We start from the raw sequence: 20,075 nt of genomic DNA, 5'->3' as shown, positions 1-20,075 counted from the left end.
ACACTAGCTCATTAATGGGAATCTGTTAATCGCGTGGCAGCAATTCAAAGCATAAACCCATGTAGACATGGTCAAGGGGTTCAGTTGTTATTCAGGCCAAACATTCGAATCTGGAATAAAAGTGTGACCTTGATCATGGAATGATTGCTGGTGCCAAACAAGGTGGCATGAGCATTACGGAAACTGATCATCTCCTTGGACTTTCACGCACAATTCTCTCAGTTTACAGCGAACGGTGCGGAAACAAAACGAAAGAAAATCCAGTGAGCAGCAGTTCTGGGGGTGAAAAGGCCTTGTTAATGGGAGAGATCAAGGAGAATTGGCCAGATTGATTAAATCCGACAGGAAGACGACAGTAACTTAAGTAATTATGCGCTCCAAAAGCGGGGGTCCGGAAGAGAGTCACCCAACGCCGAGCATTGGGACTGGACGCGGTTCAGCCGCAGTAAAACCGAACATACACTCTTTGGCCACATTATTATGTACAGAGGGTGGATAAGAAGTGCCCACTGACTGTAGACGTACAGACTTTTATCAACTTCCAGTGAGGTTTACTACAGGATTTTTTTTTAAATTTAACTGCCGTCTTTGCACACAAAAATAAACAGAATCAAAAGAAAAAAAAAAAACAAAAAAAAAACACGTATCCGTAAATCCAGGCAATCTGGACAATATTGAACCGGTAGAAACTCTAGAAATACTATTGTGACAAGTAGGGTAATAAAACACCATAACATTTCCCCTTGTGGTTTCTGTTCTTACCTGGTGCTGGACTCCTGAATCTGGTTCCAGCGAATCCGAGCATTGGAATGTTATGTTCCCAACAGTAAGTGAACACACGCTGAGCAATGTCCAGTTGATAACACGTTCATAAACCTGAACTTCAGATTATTCATCATGTAACGTCACACCCTGTTCCACAACGCTTGTGTTAAACCTCAGAAAGTCTCAATTTGGTTGAATGTTTTCCTAACGTGATTCGAGCCAGAATTACTACTTCAGTACGCATGCAGTGAATACGTTTCTCTCGAAATTTTCATCTGCTCCCCTTCCCGGTTCGCTTCTGTTGGTGGCGTCGCTTTGATTTATAGTTCACCTTGGAACCAGTTTATTATCGGATTGTAAACTGCAGCGACAACTCAGGGCAAAGATCGCTGCGGGTTTATTGCTCAGAGATAACAGAGGAAAGGGCGCTGTGAACTCTGAGGAAATATTTGGAGTATTGTTTTCCCTTTCTCCAGATTTATCCGTGCCCCTGCCGCTCCTCTTTCCCTTTGAGGAAAAGAATTCCAAAGACACACTAGTTCCACCTCACAAAAATAATCTCGTCTCCCTACAGCAGTAAACATGCACACCGCATTCCTGACAAGATACCGCGTGATGTTCACTGTCACCAGCAATGACTCAATTAATTGATCAAAACACCAGTGGATAAAATCTGCTCTCCTTCTTCTGAATAACAGCGAATGCAATCAACTTCCTGTCTTTATCTAATACAGGTGAATGCAATCAAATGCCCACATTCATCCAGTATCCGAGGATAAAATCAGTTGATGACACGCTCATAAACACGCACTTCAGTCTATTCAGCATGTAACGCCACACCCTGTTCCACAACACTTAGGTTAAACCACACAAAGACCCATTTTCCCTGAACAGGTCTCTCTTACAAGTGGTCCAAGACAAAATTAATACGTCAGTGCGCGATGCAATGATGATCTTTCGCCAGAAAATTTGATCCGCTCCAGAGTCACAAACCGAATCCTGGTCCGGTTCAGTTGGTGTCGTCGCTTTGACTTAATGTTCACCCAGGGACCAGTTTATTGTCAGATTATAAACTCCAGCGACAGCTCAGGGCAAAGATCGCTGTGGGTTTATTGCACAGAGACAGCAGAAGGAAGGGCGCTGTCAACTTTAGTGAAACGGTATACATTTGGAGTTTTTTGTCGACTGGGCATTCCCTTTCTCCGTATTTAACTGTACCCCAGCTGCCTGGAGCTGACTTCAAGGTCACCCTGTTTATAAAGACCCATTTTTAACAGAAGTCCGCACTCGGACCATTACAGTAATGGGCCGATTGGGGAGGAACTGTGCCGAGATAACCATCTCCCAGAGATTGCAACCGGTCAAAGCTGACAGCAAGGTAAGGGCGCCCTTCTCCTTCAGTTTATCGCTCACTTACTGGAAACACGATGCAATGTCACAGCAGCAATCATGTGAAATCATGAGCATTTCCGCTGGCGGATTTGCCTGGCAACCCACTTACTTCACACATACATGAACCGGCATCATACTTATTTTCCAAAAGCATGCACCGTTCATCTTCAGAAAACCACGGGAAAGAACACATTCAATTCACAAGGAGGGTTCTTATTTGTCGGAGTGCGTTGCTGGTATGTTGAATTAGTAACAGGACATTCGCCCCCTCAGTCCTGTTTCGTCACTCTCTATGATCACAGACGGACAGTGGTCCCAGTGGCACATCCCTGCGATCGCCTACAACAATTCACTTCCTTGCCTGTCCAGAATCAGTGTTCTGCGGAATTAAACACGTTGAAAAATAATCTGCTTTTGTTTTGAGTAAGAGAATTCCAGACACACACTATTTCCCCCTCGTAAATAATCTGTGATCATTCAGGTCAGACTGTGATCTCAGCGATACGTCCCTGCGACCGCTTAAACACTTCACTCCCTTGCCTGTATAGAATCTGTGTGTTGCAAAAAACCTCTGCTTCTCTTTTCCTTCGGGGAAGACAATTCCAAAGACACAGCAGGTCCACCTCATTAAAATAAGCTCATGTATCTTCACCTGTTTCAGTGCCTCCTACAGCAGCAGACATGATCTCCTGCCAAGAATCCGCATGATTTAAACACCAGCGGACAAAACCTCCTCTCCTTCTTCGAAATAACAGCGAATGCAATCAACTTCCTGTCTTGACCTCATAGCAGCAAGTACAGTCAAATGCTCACATTCATCCAGTATCTGAAGATAAATTTGTGCTGCCTCTAATTCTACTAAATCAGGGACAACAAGCTGAGGATGATAAACGTGCCAGCTCAGTAGCGCGGTGATCAGCATTGAAGCGGACGGTAGTGTAGTGGTCAGCGTTGAAGCGGACGGTAGCGCGGTGGTCAGTATTGAAGCGGACGGTAGTGTAGTGGTCAGCATTGAAGTGGACGGGGAACAGCAGCAGAAGCCCCCAGTCATGCACTCAGTGGCCACATTATTAGATACAGGAGGCACATCGTAAAGTGCCCAGTGAGTGTAGAATTTACTATTTTTAATTACAGCCTGTGAGAATTACTATAAAAATTATTAATATAAATATCACTCCCAGATCTACCTCACCATGCCTAAAAACAAGTCCCACATACAGAATAATAAAGCACACAGATCCGTAAAGCCCGTGGACTTCAATGCTAATATTGATATGGTTGCAATACTAGAAATACTGCCGTGACAAGTGGGTATTTGAATGTGTTACGGTCTGCACCAGAACACAGACCAGTACAGTCTCTGTTCTTCCCTGATGCTGCAATCCTGAGTCTGGTTTCCGCGAATCCAAGAATCTGAATTTTATATCCCTGACAGTACGTGAACTGACCCTGAGCAATGTTCAGTTGATAACACGCTCATAAACCTGAACATCAGTCTGTTCATTGTTCACCTTGGGATCTGTTTATTGCCAGACTATAAACCACAGCACCAGCTATAGTCTTATTGCATTTCGATAAGCAGAAGGAAGGGCGCTCTGGACTCTGGCAAGAAGTTATGCATTTGGGACAATCTTTTAAATTGAACACTGCACATTTCTTTTCCCGAGAGCTAACTGTGCACCAGCTGCCTGGAGATGCCGTGACCTCAGGTTCAGACTTTTCATGAAGTCATTTTCAACCGTTCTTCGTAGTTGTATGATTGGGGCAATTGGCCAATTGGGAAGCAACTGTACGAGATTACCATCTCCCTGGGATACCGTTCTCCTTCAGTTGATTGCTGACTTACTGGAACAAGTTATCGTGTCAGAGCAGCAATCATGAAATTACATAGAATTTTTCGTGACATCGTCTTTATTTCACAGACACGTCAACCGTTTCTCATCAGTCAGTGATGGGAAAACTCTGAACAATAAAGTCGCTGCGTCTCCTTTTTGTGGGAAGTTGGTTCTGCCGTATTGGATTAGCATCAGGACATTCGGCCTCTCAATCCTGTTCCGTCATTCTATAAGCTCATCTCAGCGGCCCAACACTGCGTCTGAGCGCAGAAACCTTTCCTGTCAAGGATCTGTGCTCTGCGGAATTCATCACATTGAATAAATAAAAACTGATTCATCCTCTCCGACAGGAGCAAACATATTCTCCAGATTCCCGTCAAGATCCCGCTTGATGTTGTGTGTTCCAAGCAAGTGCACCACTCAGTTATCCAATTAACATCAAATTCAATCAAGTCCCTGCCTTTAGGCAATATGGATAGACTTCCTAATTACCCCTGATCCCTCTCTACTGGAGTGTAGTAGAGGAAGAAAGATAGTTTCGAATAAATAAAATGAAGCCTCCGTTGATATTATCTTGAATTATACTTGTCAAGGACTTTGTATGGACTGTCCTGGCTTTACTAATTCCCGTTGAGTTCTTTTCTGCCTTCGTATTAATCCTCCAAGTCTCTGTTTGATTCCAACTTCCTAAACTTTACCTATTTTTCATTCTTATTCCGGACTACATTCATCACTTCCCTCGACATTCACGGTTCTCTTCCCTTGTCCTCCCTGTCCTTAGTTCTGACTGGAACATACCTGCCCTGCATTCTGAGTAGTTAGACTGCAAACCCCGGATGTGGACTTACCCAAAAGCAGCCGCTCCAAGTGAAAACTCACGAGTTCCTGCCTAATGTTTTTGTAATTTACCCTGTTCTCCTAGAATTTCCCTGACGCATAGCCCTCTATTTTTCTAAGTTCCATGTACTTATCTCAAATTTTATTAAAATACTCTATTGTATCCGCCTCTACCACCGTTGCTGGTCGTGCTTACCACCCACTCTTCACTTTCTGTGTGAAAAATTTACCTCTGACGTCACCTGCGTATCTACTTCCAATCACCTTAAAAAGATGCCCCATTGTGATAGCCATTTCAACCCTGGGAAAAACCCTCTGGGTATCAACACAAGCAATGCCTCTCATCTACAGCGATATTCAGTCCTGACGAAGGGTCTCGGCCCGAAACATCGGCGGTGCTTCTCCTTAAAGATGCTGGCTGGCCTGCTGTGTTTCACCAGCATTTTTCGTGTGCTGTTTGAAACTTAAGGTGCTGCGTTCACTGTTCATTCAGCTGGTCGGGCTCATTACCCAATATCAGATGCAGTACAGATCCGCCACGAGTTGGACAACACACATACTGATTTAAAATGCACCTGGCAAATTATGCTCCATCTCACTCATTCCATTCAGTAGTTCTCAGCTTATATCAGTTTGTTAGTTCGGTATGTGCCATCTCGCATGATGTGGGTGATCAGGATCTTTCCATGACTGTAATTGCTCAGCAATTTTTTTCTACAAAACTTGTTTGCCATTACCGCCTTCTGGGCAGTATCTTTTCAAGATGGGTGACCCAGGACATTAACAATACTCTTCAGCAATTGCCTGCATGGCGTCAGTGGTCGGAGAAGCAGTACTTATGACATGCACCCTCTGCTCATACGATCATACTCTACGTGCCCCATGGCTCAAGTCACCCTGATCCCGCTGGTCGGGGTGGTGATGGTGGTGGGTTTCTGCTAAGTGGGTGCTCCACCTTGCCCAACGGTAACTTGCTGGCTGGTGGAGGAAAAGAGCGCCGTCAAATTTGCCCTTCCAAAGAAAATCACTTCACACGTTTCTGGGGTGAACTCCATCTGCCACTTCTCAGTCTTTTTCTGCATCCTGTCAATGTCCTGTTGTAAACTCCGACAATCATCTGCACTATCCACGGCTCTACCAATCTCCATATCATTTTAAAATTACTAATTTCACCCTTGGACATCCTCAACCAAATCATGTATAAAAAAGACTAAAAGCGGTTTAGCTCAGAATACCACTGGTCGGATGCATACTTTTTCTCTGCTTTCTACGGACAAACGTCAATTCTGAATCCACCAGCCGAATTTCCCTGGATACCATGCCTACAGGAAAAGCCCATCACGTCATCGAATGCTTTATTAAAATCAATTATAAAAGATCAGCTTCTCTATGTTTATGAATGTGCTTTGTCATATCGTCTCAGAATTCAGCCAGGCTTGTGAGACATCATCTGCCCCCCACAAAGCCACAGTGTCTACACCTCTTGCACCCCAGAAAACATCCTCGCTCGCTCAAAGTAGTACACTCTGTCTGATCGAGGCGGCAGCCTGGTAAACCTACCCTGCACCCTGTCGATAGTTTCCACATCCTTCCTGTAATGAGCCGCGCAGAACTGAGCACAATATTTCAATGGCGGTCTAACCAGGATTTTTCAAGTTACATAACCTCGTGGCTCTTGAATTCAAGCCCCTGATTCATGAGCCCGGCTCCCAATTTACCTTCTGAAGCTCCCTATCTGAAGAGTCTTTCAAGGTTCTATGGATGTGGACCCTATCATCCTTCTGTTACACCACACTGCTAACAATCCCGTCATTAACCCTGTATTCTGCCTTCAAATTCGTCCTTTCAAATTGAATCACTTTGCACATTTCCAGGTTGAAACTCCACTTCTCAGCCTTGTTCTGCATCCTGGCAATGTCGTGTCGTAACCTCCGACAATCCCTACACTATCCACAGCTCTATCAGCCTCCATATCATCTTCAAACTTACTAACTCCACCCCTCCACGTGCTCAAACAAGTAATTATTACAAAACACTAAAAACAGGGGATCCAAGAACAGATCGCTGCAGAGCACCACTGGTCAACATCCTCCAGGGAGAAATTCTCACCACATAATTATCATATAACTATATAACAATTACAGCATGGAAACAGGCCATCTCGGCCCTTCTAGTCCGTGCCAAACGCTTACTGCCACCTGGTTCCACTGGCCCACACTCAGCCCATAACCCTCCATTCCTTTCCTGCACATATACGTATCCTCTGCCTCTGCCAATTCAGAATCAACCAGCCAACTTTCCCTGGATACCAAGCCTTCTGAAACATCCTATCATGGTGAACCGTATTAAATGTCTTATTAAAATCCATTTATACAGGATCAACTTTTCTACCTTTAACAATTCAACCCGGCTTGTGAGACACGCCTTGCCCCTCACAAAGCCTTACTGATTTTCCAAATCACGTTATGCTTCCCCATTCCCATGAATCATGTCTCTAAGAATCTTTTCCAATAATTTGCCCGCCATCGAAGTAAGACTCACTGGACTATAAATTCTAGAATTGTCCTTAATCGCTTTCTTGAACAAATGAGTAATATTTTTCATGCTCCAATCCTCTGGCACTAATTCTCTGGCTGCTTATAATCCAAAGAACATCTCCGAGGGAGCCGCAGTCTCTTCCCTCGCTTCGCGCAGTAACCTAGGGTATATCCCAACCACACAAAAGGACTTAAATATCCTGATGTTTTGGAGACGTTCCGACATGCCCTCTCTCTAGATTCTTCATTAACGACCCGCCCTACCTCCCCCGATTCTAGGCGCATGTTTCATCTTCTAGCCCTGACCCGTCCTACCCTCACTGTAGTCATCAAATATATCTAGAATATTTTGGAGCGTTTCCATAATGGCATTTGCTCTGTCGGTCTGAGGCCGTTTCTGTCTGTCCTGATTCCATTCTTCAGTTCGTCCCTCGCTATCTTGTAACTCGACCCCTGTCTGTTCCTTGCTTCCTGAAACTTAAGTCAGCTTCTTTCTCCCTCTTGATGAGATGTTCCACCTCTCTTGTCAACCATGGTTCCATCACCCGACCATCCTTTCCCTGGCTCAATGGGAAAAACCTATCCAGAATCCCATGCAAGTTCTGCCTTAAATACTTCCACCTTTCCGTTGTGTATTTCCCAGAGTACATCTGTTCCTGATTTCAGCTCTGGGTTTCCTACCCGATAGGACCATAATTCCACTTACTCAATCAATATGTTTTGGGGCTGACAGGGGGCTGCGATTATGTAATGGCGTGGTGGCATTACTTTGAGTGCTGTTACAGGCCTTTGGGGTTGGTGTGTGTCCCCCGTTTACGAAAGAAGTCCGCTGGAACGAAATGAATCACACTGAATTATTACATTTATTATGTTTTACAAATGTCTTCGGTTTGTATTATTTCATGAATAGTTAATGTCTTCTATTGATCTAAGTTAAAACCACACAGCGATCACCCTCTCTCCATCTTGAAGCTACTCCTAGCGGTCCAAACCTGCACTTCCGCGCTCTCAGCCACTCTTCGTTTTATCTCAAGACCACGGAATCGCCGAGTCCACGAGCACCACTCACAACACCAGTGCCGGAAATCCGTTGATCCCAGCATCCCTGCCACCGGTGGGCCCAGGGATAAGCCCCACGAAAGTAAGGTAAATCTCCAACTTTCCCTCCCCTCCTCAGGAACCTCAGAACTCTATCACTGAGCTCTGTGGACTGAAAGCTGCGATAGGTCCGAAAGGCCACACAGGAGTTTGGAGTGTTTAGCGCACCGGGACTGGAGGTCAGGCTCCGCCAAGTCTCGCTAATGAAGGCGGAAGGGAGCGCAGAGGTTGTGAGGGAGAAAGGTGCTCCAGAGAAGGGGCGACCACGGCCCGGGCCAGATCCTCATTCGGAGAGGAGACTCTTCCTCCCGGTCTCTACCAGATATCCTAGCCCGGCCTGGCTCCAGGCTTTCCTAAGCTCCGTCTGGGACACCTATCGGAACAAGAGGATGGCGATGTCCTCGGATGCGAAAAAGAAGAAATAGAGGAGCGAGAAAGAGAAAATGGAGTAGTGAGACTGAGGAAGGAGGGTGTGCTGAGGAGTGAGAGGATGGGGAGGTTTGGGGTGAAAGCGGGAAGCGGACAAGGTGAGCTCACTGCGTGGAGAGGAGCGAAGATGTTGTGAGAGCGGCACACACTCAGACTGGGTGTCGGGCGAGATCCATACTCACAATAACCGTCCAGGGATATATCGTATCAACGAAAACAGGTTTCAACACTCGGTTAGGTACGTTCTATTCTGGTAAGAAGTACAGGCCAGTAAACTGGAATGGAAGCTCCCCCCAGAGATATGAAGGTATCATCACTGTGGAAGAAAGAGTTAACCAGTGGTTGAGCACGAACTTCCAAGGATGACATCCCCTCGATCTCAGCAGAGTCGGTGTCGACAAGAGTCCGACGCCTGGCTCAAAGTTGGAATCCTCTTCCCAGAAAGAGTTGTTCCTGGTGACAATGCAGGACCAGGTGGTTAACACATAAACTGTCAAAGATACACTATAAAAGAGTAACACATTCTATACGACAAAAGCAGAAACTGTCCAGGGAAACCAGAATCTATCCAACACATTCCAGAATCCCCCGACAGTTTACTTCAATCTGGTTACTTACACAGACAGAATCAAGCGGCACGCGCCATTCACCAAAATCTTGCTTGAAGGTGCAAGCTGAGGAAACATGCCACACACATCACTATAAATCAATCCTGATTTGTTTTCAGAGTCAGGGCTCTGCAATTATATTATCACTGTTTTTTTTTTATTATTGGAGATAACGCAATACACAATTTCCGTCCAATTACAAGATAAACATTCATAAACCATTTACTTAATAGCTCTCGCAATTCCAAACTCACCAAACATACAGAAATCAACAAGTGAAAACATCGGCAATATGCGAGATTGAAAGACTATGTTCCGTGAACAGTGTGTGCATTGTCTCATTAGTAATATCTGCAACTTGTTTCATCCCAGAGACACTGCACAATATCATCAAACAATCGGGCGAACCCGACAATGTTTCTGTAAATCTCAGGAAAGCCTCAATACTGAGCAACATGGGAATAGTCCGAAAGCTCCCAGCAATTGAAAACGAGTGTGATTCTCTACGTCCTTACCTGAAGTTTGATCAGTTTTAGCGAAGAAAAAATATTAAATCACAAATGAGCTTCAACAAGCGGTTTTGTCGAATAAAAATTTATTTGAATTCAGGAAGTGAGATGACAGTCTTTCCTTAAAGCAAAGTCGAGACTGGGGTTTTCCCATATAATTCTGCACAATTCTGACCCGAATGCAGGTGTTATGTACTGCTAAACATTTCCCATACAAATATATTACAATGCTTTCTCTATTTCTAATTTCCAATCGAGTTGCAATAACCTAAAATCTGCAGTTGCCCTTGCAAAATACCTGATCCACCCATCGGCTCGCCATCTCGGTTTCGTGAACAGTTTCCTTTGACAGTCTCACCGCAATCGATCGTCCTTTATTTAATACTAATCCCCGCGAAGTACACAACCTTACACGTTCCTGCAATAAACATTTTTGTCTAGTTTGTGCCCTCACTGAACGACCCAATTGCAGCCTAAATATTCTCATTGTAACCCGCTGTCCGGCTACGTTACGTCATGAGCCTCACACAGTAAGGACAGCTCATTAATGAGGGACGATAATAGACCGTCATGACACTGCCAATGAAAATTCTTCCAATCTGCAAAAGAACAATGTCGACACAGATGATAGCGAATATTAGGCTGGAACTTGTTTGTCTAAGGTTATGACGTTAGTCATAATAGTCAGCGGTCCAGGAACAGCATCCCCCGCTCTGCCATCAGAATCCCGAATAGACTTTGAAGCTTTGAGCACTGCCTCACTTCTTTAGTATACAGTAGTTCTGTTTTTGCACATTTTTCATAATCTATTCAATATACGTAAGTGATTTGCATGTTTATTTATTATTATGTTTTATTTCAATTATCATTATTATTTTCCCTCTCTGCTAGATTATATATTTCATTGAACTATTGCTGCTAAGTTAGCAAGTTTTCCGTCACACGCCGGAGATAATAAACCTGATTCTGATTCTCTGTTCAACGCAGTACTTTCCCGATTCGATTTTCATTAACGACATGGATTTCTAGGTACTGAATTCTGGTACTGTATCCAAAACAAATCTGGAGCCGGTAACACTTTCTTCAACAGATTGACTGGGGAGATTCGAGAATTTGTGAAATTGACATCCCGTATTTCCGTCGGTTCAATGTTCGCAGCATTTTTAGCTGAGAATATATAGCAGATTAGGAGGTCCTGTTTCAGTATTTCAAAGCAAAACATTGAAAATTTCTTCCACCACACACCCCTCACACCCACATATGCTGGTCGACGTCTTAAGGTTCTACTGTGCGAAGATAACTGACAGTGACTCAGTTCATCTGTATCTGGTGACGGATCTAACCGAGGGCATGATGCATTATACGTAATTGGTGTTTACCTCAAAGTGAGCTCAAATTTATATTTATGTGCACATCTATCTGTACACACAAGCGCAATGAAACATGCACTTGCTGATGGGTGGGGACAGGTGGAAACTCGCCAAATCGACATGCCAATACAGTTTATTTATCTACGATATTCTTACATTGCCTAACAATAAATTTTCAGCAGGAACAGGGCGATTGATGGCGGTGTGTTCTACAACTGTACGGATGCAGAGCGCCTCGCGTCTTTCACCAACGTACTTCCTTAGGTTCGACAGCGGGCGATTTATCGCTCTGAGCAGAACTCTTGAACCAAATCAGAACTAACTTTGGAATTTTAAGAATTAATGGCACTGATTTAATGTTAATTGCCTTTATAATTGAAGAAACTGGGAGAATGGCATCAATGTATAACGTGCTCCCTCTGTCGAAGGGCAATGTGTAAACGTATGAACCATTTCTCCTCCTCAGTCCGAACGGTGATAATACTCACGAGCCCTGCAGCGTTCGTGGTTGAATGAAGGGACGGACAGAGCCTCTTCGTTTAGTCGGTCAGGTGAGTTACTCTGGTGGTCAAGAAAACACTGGGATGAAAACAGTGGGAGAAAGTGAACATGAAATTGGTAAACGGCCGCGTAACTCTCTCTCTCTCTAACTGCATTTCAACCTCCCCCGTTTGCCTCTCTTGTCCTGTCTACGATGTGAGTCTCTCCCCTGCCTCACTTCCATGTCTGCTTTCTCTATTTCTTTCTCTAATACACTTACACGCCCTATCGCGCGTACGCGCACACATAGACTTTCTTTCTCTCTCTGTCCACATCTTCCTTTGCTCCTCAGTCCCACACTTTCCTCACAGCCTGAAGCGAACGGTTAGCTATCAATATTCGTGTTCAGTGAAAGGACCGCGTGATTGTAGTGGGACGTTAATAGATTTTCTTTTATAAGACAGTTAGGGTTGAGCGTGCGGGAATGAGTGTAAACTGGTGCTGAAATGTCGGGGCGAATAGGTAATATGACATGAAGGAGTAGCGATTTTTTAAACATATCTGTCCTGGACTTTGGTTCAGTGCTCCATTAAGACACGACCACCATGTGAAATTTCGGTTAGCTGAAAACACTTGAATTTTCAACTTATAAAAACATTTACATATTCGATAAGAAATGTTGTTCAGCCGCGGCTGGAAGAGGGGAGATTGTGATTATTACTGATTCGCTGAGGTGGGCAGCACGGTCTCTGAACGCGAAAAGCTTTCGCCGTTTAATATCACTCACTGTACAGACTCCCCATGCTCTCTTGTCTAGCGAGCGACCCCACCTATTGCCCTAGACAAATTGGTTCGCTGACCTTCCGGCAAAATCACCCTCGCCAATTGGCACTGAGCCGGTGTAATTGCCCGACATCAACCAATCTCGTCAAATGGCGTGCAACCTACCCAGCTCCCATTCGTGTATGCACATGTCAATCAAATGTGTTATCCAATTGCGAAAAGGTTTTCAGCCAAGAATTGTTCCCTCCCACAGACTCTGACTGCTTCTGCCTCCACAACTGATCAAAACTCAGAACAATGTCCCATTCTATAACATTCATATTCATATGCTGGGGGCGCTGTCATTGCGTCGAAATAAAGGCGGGCGAAAGAAGTTCATTTCCTCTCACCTGGGGAGACGGTAGAGAATTTGGTGGCGGACATCGACCGACTTTTGTCCGGCAGCTGCGATATGGGTGTGGGGGGAGGATTGAGAAAAAGTCTGGGCCAGCCTGATCTTATTGAATGCCGGGCCTGGCTGAAGATGACTAGAGACTCGCCTTTCTTTCTGTTGTCTGTCTGTTTAAAGAAAAGGAATAAACAGGCCTTTCTTGGTTCTGCATGCTCCCCCGTGGAGATATTAGTTTGCAATCTATGTCATCAGTTCGCCTGAGGAATTATTTCCAAGTCTGAAACTGGCACAAGATTTATATCTATCTTTTGTTAATGATGCAGAATTGTACAATTTATGTTTTGCGTACTGTCTGTCTTTTCGAGCCTGCAAAGATGCTGCAAGTGTTTCATTGAACCTGTCCCACACTGTCCCTGTGCACACGGCAATAAACCCGACTGGACCTGACAACACTCACTGAGATTTGAGCAGTGATGACCCCGGGCAGATGAGTCAAGGTGATGTCGGCAAGCTGAGTGAGTAGGACCAGAGTCCAATATGGGAAATGTATGGTCACCCTCTTCTACAGAGAGACTGCATCTCTGAGTGGATTGAGGTGCAGTGAGGAGTGAGGAAGATCAAATCTACATTGAAAATTATTGTCTGTAAGACCTCGCAAAGTTATTTCCAACTTTATTGAGACTGCAACTGCGATATTTTTTTTTTCAAATTCATGTTCTCCTTGTTCATACAGAACAAATAACAAATAACTGCAGTAACAGTGGACAGCAGGTCAGGCAGCATTTGTGGACGGAAAGAGATAGTACAAACAAAGTACACTGCAGATTCTGTGGTCAAATCAACAAGTACAAACAAGCTGGATGAACTCAGCAGGTCGGGCAGCATCCGTTGAAATGAGTAGACAATGTTCTTTGGTGAGGTCATCTTCCTGGCGTAAGTAAGAGGAGGTGTCAGAGAGCTGCCGTTTGGCCACAGTGAGGTAGAAGTCCGTCCGCCAGACTACTACGTCACCACCTTTGTCTGCAGGTTTGATGGTGAGGTTAGGATTAGTGCAGAGAGAGTGGAGGGCAGTGCGTTCAGAGGGAGTGAAGTTGGAACAGGAGAGAGGAGTGATGAAGTTGAGACAGTTGATGTCTCGACGACAGTTGTCGCTTTTCAACGGATGCTACCCGACATGTTGAGTTCATCCAGCTTGTTTGCACGTGTTGAAGAGATAGTACACATTTCACATCCACACACTGACGCTGAACTGAACGTGGAGAGCAGATGACCAGTATGGGGAATTAAGAAAGGGGCAAGAGAGGAGCGGGTGCAAGTGAGGATGTGTGGTAGTCAGCTCGATATGGGAGACTTTGGTGTGACACCACTCATCATATGCAGATTTTTCAGAGCGAAAAGAGCAGTAAGTCCTTCTCGGAGATTAAGAGGCAACAGAAGTTTGGAAAATGGAGAAGGAAGTGGTAAATGAGATGCAGTGCAGGAAGATATATGGTCAGACACTTTGATATAAGAAATGAAGGAGCAGACTTTCTAAAAGGAGAGAACATGCGCACAAGAAGACTGAGGAGCCTAAAACCTCGGGAGTCCCTGCACAGCCCTCCCATTGTGACGTACACACCTGCACGATCATGTTCCAAAGGTTAATTTGCAGGTTGAGTCTGTGGTGAGGAAGGAAAGTGCGATGCTCGCATTCATTTCAAGAGGGCTAGAATATAAAGCAAGGATGCGATTCAGAGACTTTATATAGAACTGTCGAGGCCTCGCTTGGAGTATTGTCAGCAGTTTTAGTTCCCTTACCTGAGAAAGTATGGCTGAAGCTGGAGAGGGTTGAAAGGAGATTCAGAGGAATGATGCTGGGATTGAATGGCTGGTGATATGAAGAGCGTTTGATGGCGCCGGGCCCGCATTCTCTGGAATTCAGTAGATTGCGCGGGACCTCATTGGAAGCTGTCGAATGGTGAAAGGCCTTGACAGGGAGGATGTTGAGAGGATGTTTCCTATGGTGGGAGAATCTAAGACCAAAGGACGCAGCCTCGAGATAGAGGAGCATCCTTTTAGAACAGAGATGAGGAGTGAGTTGTTCAGCCAGCGAGTGGCGAACCTGTCGGATTCGTTGCCACAGGCCCCTGTGGAGTCCGAGTCTCTTTGCATATTTGTCAGAGATCGGTAGATTCCTGATTAATCATGGCATGAAATGATACCAGTAGAAAGCAGGAGAATGGGGCTGAGAGGGAATGTCGATGCAAACCCAATGGGCCAAACGGCCTAACTCTGCTCCTATAATTAGTGGTCTTATGTTGCTGAAATAGGTTAAGCATAGACAGGAATGGGGTGTCTGTGGCAGTAAGTTAATACACACGATGTTTTAAAATCCTAATTCCCTGACCGGGAATCGAACCCGGGCCGCGGCGGTGAGAGCGCCGAATCCTAACCACTAGACCACCAGGGAATCTGATGGTGCTTTGCCTACTGCAATAGACAACTACCAAATCAGCAAAATATAAAACAAAATTTATCGGTAAATAATAATAATGAATAAATGTGATAAATATTGACGTGAATATACTGCTCAGCACTTTGCAGATCGCTTGTTCATCCACTGCTTTTGGTTAAAGACCACTCTGGACTCTGAATGAATCGGTGGGAAACACTCGTTCTCCAGTGTCTTTATAAAGATTGTGATATTCAGATTCTCTTATGAGCTCTGGGTCATTTTATTTTCCTGTCTCTCGCCGATTCGGGTGACGTTGTTGCCGATACACCTGGTGTCTTGTTCCTCACCCTCGGCCTGGGTGGAGGTAGGAGAAAGAAAACCAGATGTTCAGAATTCCCGAAATATGGTCTGGGGGTGGAATGGTAGGCTTTCCTGATCGTGCCCTAACAGTGGTCGAGAGTGCGGGAGCCGCTGGTACTGAGTATGACGTGCTGATGACAAATAAGCCTAGATTTCATTAAATAAGCCTGATAGAAACCCCCGCAATGATTTGAAAGTCCTCAGGGTAGGCAGTTCCTTGTTTGCTGGTCGCGGCACTCAGTACATGGTTTGCTTGCTTAACATCTGCTCTGGCGGTTTGTGAAGTGCCGTCCGGATCAATGAGGAGAACCTCTCGGTAAGCAGCACCGACAGAACTCAATCATTGGGTGTTGTGATTGGGGGATCAAGGGTGCGGCAAGACCGCTATGTACGGAGAGCATGAAGAGTTAGTCATGAAACAACACCCCCGTTCCACCCCTCACCCCTTCACACCTCCCACACCCAGCACCACAATACCTTCTTATCTTCTCCGAACGGTGGACTGAGAATCCTTCCGGCAGTTCCACCGAACTGAGCCATGTCTCCATGAAGCAGAGAAGACAGCAGCCCCTCATTTCCCTCTGAAACTGCAACGTTGTGCTTATGTAATGTATCTTGTTTTCAAGCCATTGGCCTTTGGCTAAGAAGATGCCGGGTAAACGATGCTTCGTAGCCCGTCGATTTAGTCTGGCTTGAAGTCTTCCGAACCGACCTCTTTTCCGGCAATGGTAATGGCTGACCTTCGCTGATCGCTGAAAGGTGCCGCACCTGCATTCCCGAGAGTCAGTTCCATCTGGTCCTTCAGCAGCTCGTTAAACTGCTGAGTAATTTAGACAGATCAACAGTACGTTTCTTAAAGGGAAATCAGGGGCTTCAGATTGCAGCGACAGTGGTTCAGAAGAAATACGTCTTGACTTTTTGCGAGCTGTCTGGTGGGAATAATTCACCCAGTGGAGGGAGTCTAGGACAGACGGCACTGCTTCAGAATACAGGGGCTCACCTTTGGAAGAAAGATGATGATAAAATTGTGGTGAATCAGAGTGGGGAATCATTGCTATGGTCGGCTGTAAAGGCGGAGCAATTCGGTTTTTGTAAAACAACAGTTGGTAGGTTTCTGAAAAGTCAGGGCGCCTAAGGTCACGGGCACATGGCGGAGAAATGGAGGTTGAGGGGAACAGCAAAGGTATCAGGACCATCCCCCAACGTTACAGCAGAAAGCATCAGCGCCCACTAGCCACCAAATACTCAATAGCAACGTCCCCAAAGACAGCTGTGCTCAATGGTGGAGAGCTTCACCGGACATGTACTGGGCCGAAACCACCACCGTCTGTAGGAACTTACGTTCAATGACATCGATGTTTCCATACCACCTTATCATTCGGCGTCAGTCGATACACACTATATCACTTCTACAGAAATGTGTCAAGGTTTCAAATGTCCTGCCGATCTCCGCAAACTCCTACGAAACCAGAGGCGCCGCCGTCCTTCCTTCGCATTTGCACTTGTGGTGGGTCCAGGGCAAACCCTCTGAAATAGGAACACCCGGGGATTTAAAGTTGCTCACCCTCACTGATCCTCCGATGAGGACTGGCTCGTGGACCTCTGGTTTCTTCTCCCTTTGCTTTGCTTGCATTGAGTGGGACGTTCAAGGGCGGGGTGGAAGCTGGAGGCGAAGTGGTTGGCATTGTCGAGCTCAGTGTGAATGCAGGAAGCGGCAGCAATACATTGGTCGATGTAGCGCTGGGAGCGCTGGGGTGCGTTACCGGGGAGGGTCTGGTACATTGGTTTGGTAGATTGATTTACTTCGGCAACGAAAAGGGAGACATATCTGGGACGCATGCTGGTGTTCATGGCGACCCATTGAATTTGGAGTAAGTGGAAGAAGGCGGAGGAGAAACTGTTTCGGTGAGGACTGGATTTCCATGGAGAAAATGAGACGGTCAGGGCCAGGGAATTGAAAGTCAGCGAGTTGATCGAGCGCACGGGAAGGGTTGCGAATGCGGGTGGGAAGAGACTGAATTACGGGGCATAGAATGGACTGGAGCTACGAGAACACAGGATCAGAGGGGTAGGAACAGGCAGAGACAGTGGGCTTACCCGGACAATCAGGTTTGTGAATAGAGTAGGAGGTAGGAGCGAGCAGTTCAGGGCAACGGAACCATGAGTTCTCCACAGTGAATGGAGGTTCTCCAGAGTTGATGATGTCAGTGGTAATGCCGGATACTGTTCTGTGATTGTCCGGAGTCGGGCGTTTTCAAGGTGTAGGCGTGAGGATGTGTCCGTGTGTTACCGACTGGTCTCAGCAAGGTAGAGGTCAGTCCGCCACTCTACAACAGCAGCACTTTGTCTGCGGGATTGATGGTAAGTTTGGGACCGGTGCTGAGAGATTGGAGGGCAGTGCATTCACAGGGGGTAAGGTTCGAGGAGAAGTGAGGATTCCTGATGTTGAGGCGGTTGATGACTAGTCGGCAAATAGTGATAGAATGATCCAGAGCAGGCAGAGAACCAGCGCGTTGTGTCCAAGAAGAGGAGCAGGGTTGAAAACAGGAGAATGTACCATCAGTGCTGCGTGGTGAATTCTTGCCGATGAGGTGTGCTCGGAGACTGAGCTGAATGTGAAATAAACTTCACCTTCCCAGCAGCAGCTCCTCCTGAACGTCTGAGGAGCTCCAGCCAATTGTTTATGAAAGTGTCTGCAGAAATACTGCACAGAGTAGACACATAATATTATACGTTGTGTACAACCAAGACGAGGCATTACTTATCCCCGAGGGTGGAGAACTCCGATTAATCCCCAGGCGGAATTGAGACAACCATGTTGCAAGTAGTGAGAGACAGAATGGAACCGAATCCGCCAGTTTGTCAAAACGACCGTGGCAGGACTCGAACCTGCAATCTTCTGATGACTACCACCAGTCAAGCACCGAAGTCAGACGCCTTATCCATTAGGCCACACGGCCGTATTGTGCGAGAAAGGCCAAGAGGGAAAATGGGGAAATGTTGAATGCTGCAAGGAGTTTCCACCTGTAAAATGATTTCCTGACCGAGCTATAAGTACTCGCCTGCAGTGATTTCATCCCAGGTGAGCATTCGACCATTGTTGTGTCAATATCTCTCCATGCATTCCTGCTTTGGGCTGTTCAATATTCCTTTTCTGTCACACAGAAAGGAATGGTCACAGGCACACGTCACTGTCTTTTGCAGCAGTTACATTCTGGGATTGGAATCAGTGACAAAGGCCCACCACATTCAATGCATTATTGACAGAGTAAACTCGACTTCTTATTAGCTGCTTCAGCCGTGGGATTGGTATTCCAGAACAGGGCGGCCATGTGTTTGTGTCGGTTCAGCGTTAGGGTGTTCGGATCTGCGGCTGCGCACGGCCGGACGGGACATTCAGCGCGTCTTAATGTGATAATCATCGGGTTATTGCATTTGCCCAATACACGGAAAATCGTCATTCTCCAACCAGATGGCAAACTCCTATAACATCTGTTTACTTGAATTCGAGCAATGTGATAGCAGAAGCTATTGAAATTTTGTTCAATTCAACATAAATTTATCTCATTTTACAACTCTAAACATTCACAGTTTCTCCGAGTTACAGAGCACGGAATCGATACTTATGCCACAGCAGCTCCATAGCGTCTAAAGTCCATAAGATACCTATTTCCATGTTTCCTGTGGTTGACACATATCTCTCGAAACTGCCCTTATCCACGTACATGAATTTCTGATAAGCACGGCGAGCAAAGCAAATCGGCAGAGAATCTGGAATAGAAACGTGTAGACCTTAAGCAGAAGTTTTAAATGCTGTGAATAAATTCAGAAGTTCGGAACACAAGAGCGAGAAGAGCAGACGAGGTGGCCGAGAGGTTAAGGCGATGGACTGCTAATCCATTGTGCTCTTCACGCGTGGGTTCGAATCCCACCCTCGTCGCGACATGTTTATCGGGGGGACCACCTCTGAAACTGCCACTTTAAAAACATCCTAGCCTCCAAATTTAGTCACAGGGACGCCGGACGGTTTGTTATGCGAATCATGAAAAGCAATGTTCATCATTATTTTCTCAACAAATTTAGCAGCAATACCACAAGGTACAGGAACAGAGTTAGGCTATCCGGCTCAACGATCTCCGCCATTTCCATCACGGCTGAGGCCTCACCTTGAGCATTCTGAACAGTTTTGGGTCCCTCATCTTATAAAATATTGCACTAGCATTGGAAAGAGTCCAGAGGACGTTCAC

The 20,075-nt window shown here is 45.7% G+C and overlaps 3 non-coding genes across 3 annotated transcripts; 1 reads left to right on the top strand and 2 right to left on the bottom strand.

Annotated features, from left to right (window-relative positions):
* Window positions 1-15,411: 15,411 nt before the first annotated feature.
* Window positions 15,412-15,483, bottom strand: trnae-cuc (transfer RNA glutamic acid (anticodon CUC)). The gene has a single exon. It is a non-coding gene; the product is annotated as a tRNA-Glu (tRNA).
* Window positions 15,484-18,696: 3,213 nt separating this feature from the next.
* Window positions 18,697-18,788, bottom strand: trnar-ucg (transfer RNA arginine (anticodon UCG)). Its single transcript is given in 2 exon segments — window positions 18,697-18,732; window positions 18,752-18,788. It is a non-coding gene; the product is annotated as a tRNA-Arg (tRNA).
* An 898-nt stretch (window positions 18,789-19,686) lies between these two features.
* On the top strand, window positions 19,687-19,768 carry trnas-gcu (transfer RNA serine (anticodon GCU)). The gene has a single exon. It is a non-coding gene; the product is annotated as a tRNA-Ser (tRNA).
* Window positions 19,769-20,075: the final 307 nt, after the last annotated feature.

The sequence above is a fragment of the Hypanus sabinus genome, unplaced genomic scaffold, assembly GCF_030144855.1.
Source record: "Hypanus sabinus isolate sHypSab1 unplaced genomic scaffold, sHypSab1.hap1 scaffold_266, whole genome shotgun sequence".
NCBI lineage: Eukaryota > Metazoa > Chordata > Chondrichthyes > Myliobatiformes > Dasyatidae > Hypanus > Hypanus sabinus.
The sequence above is the reverse complement of the archived record's forward strand: the minus strand, read 5'-3'. Positions and strand labels throughout refer to the sequence as shown.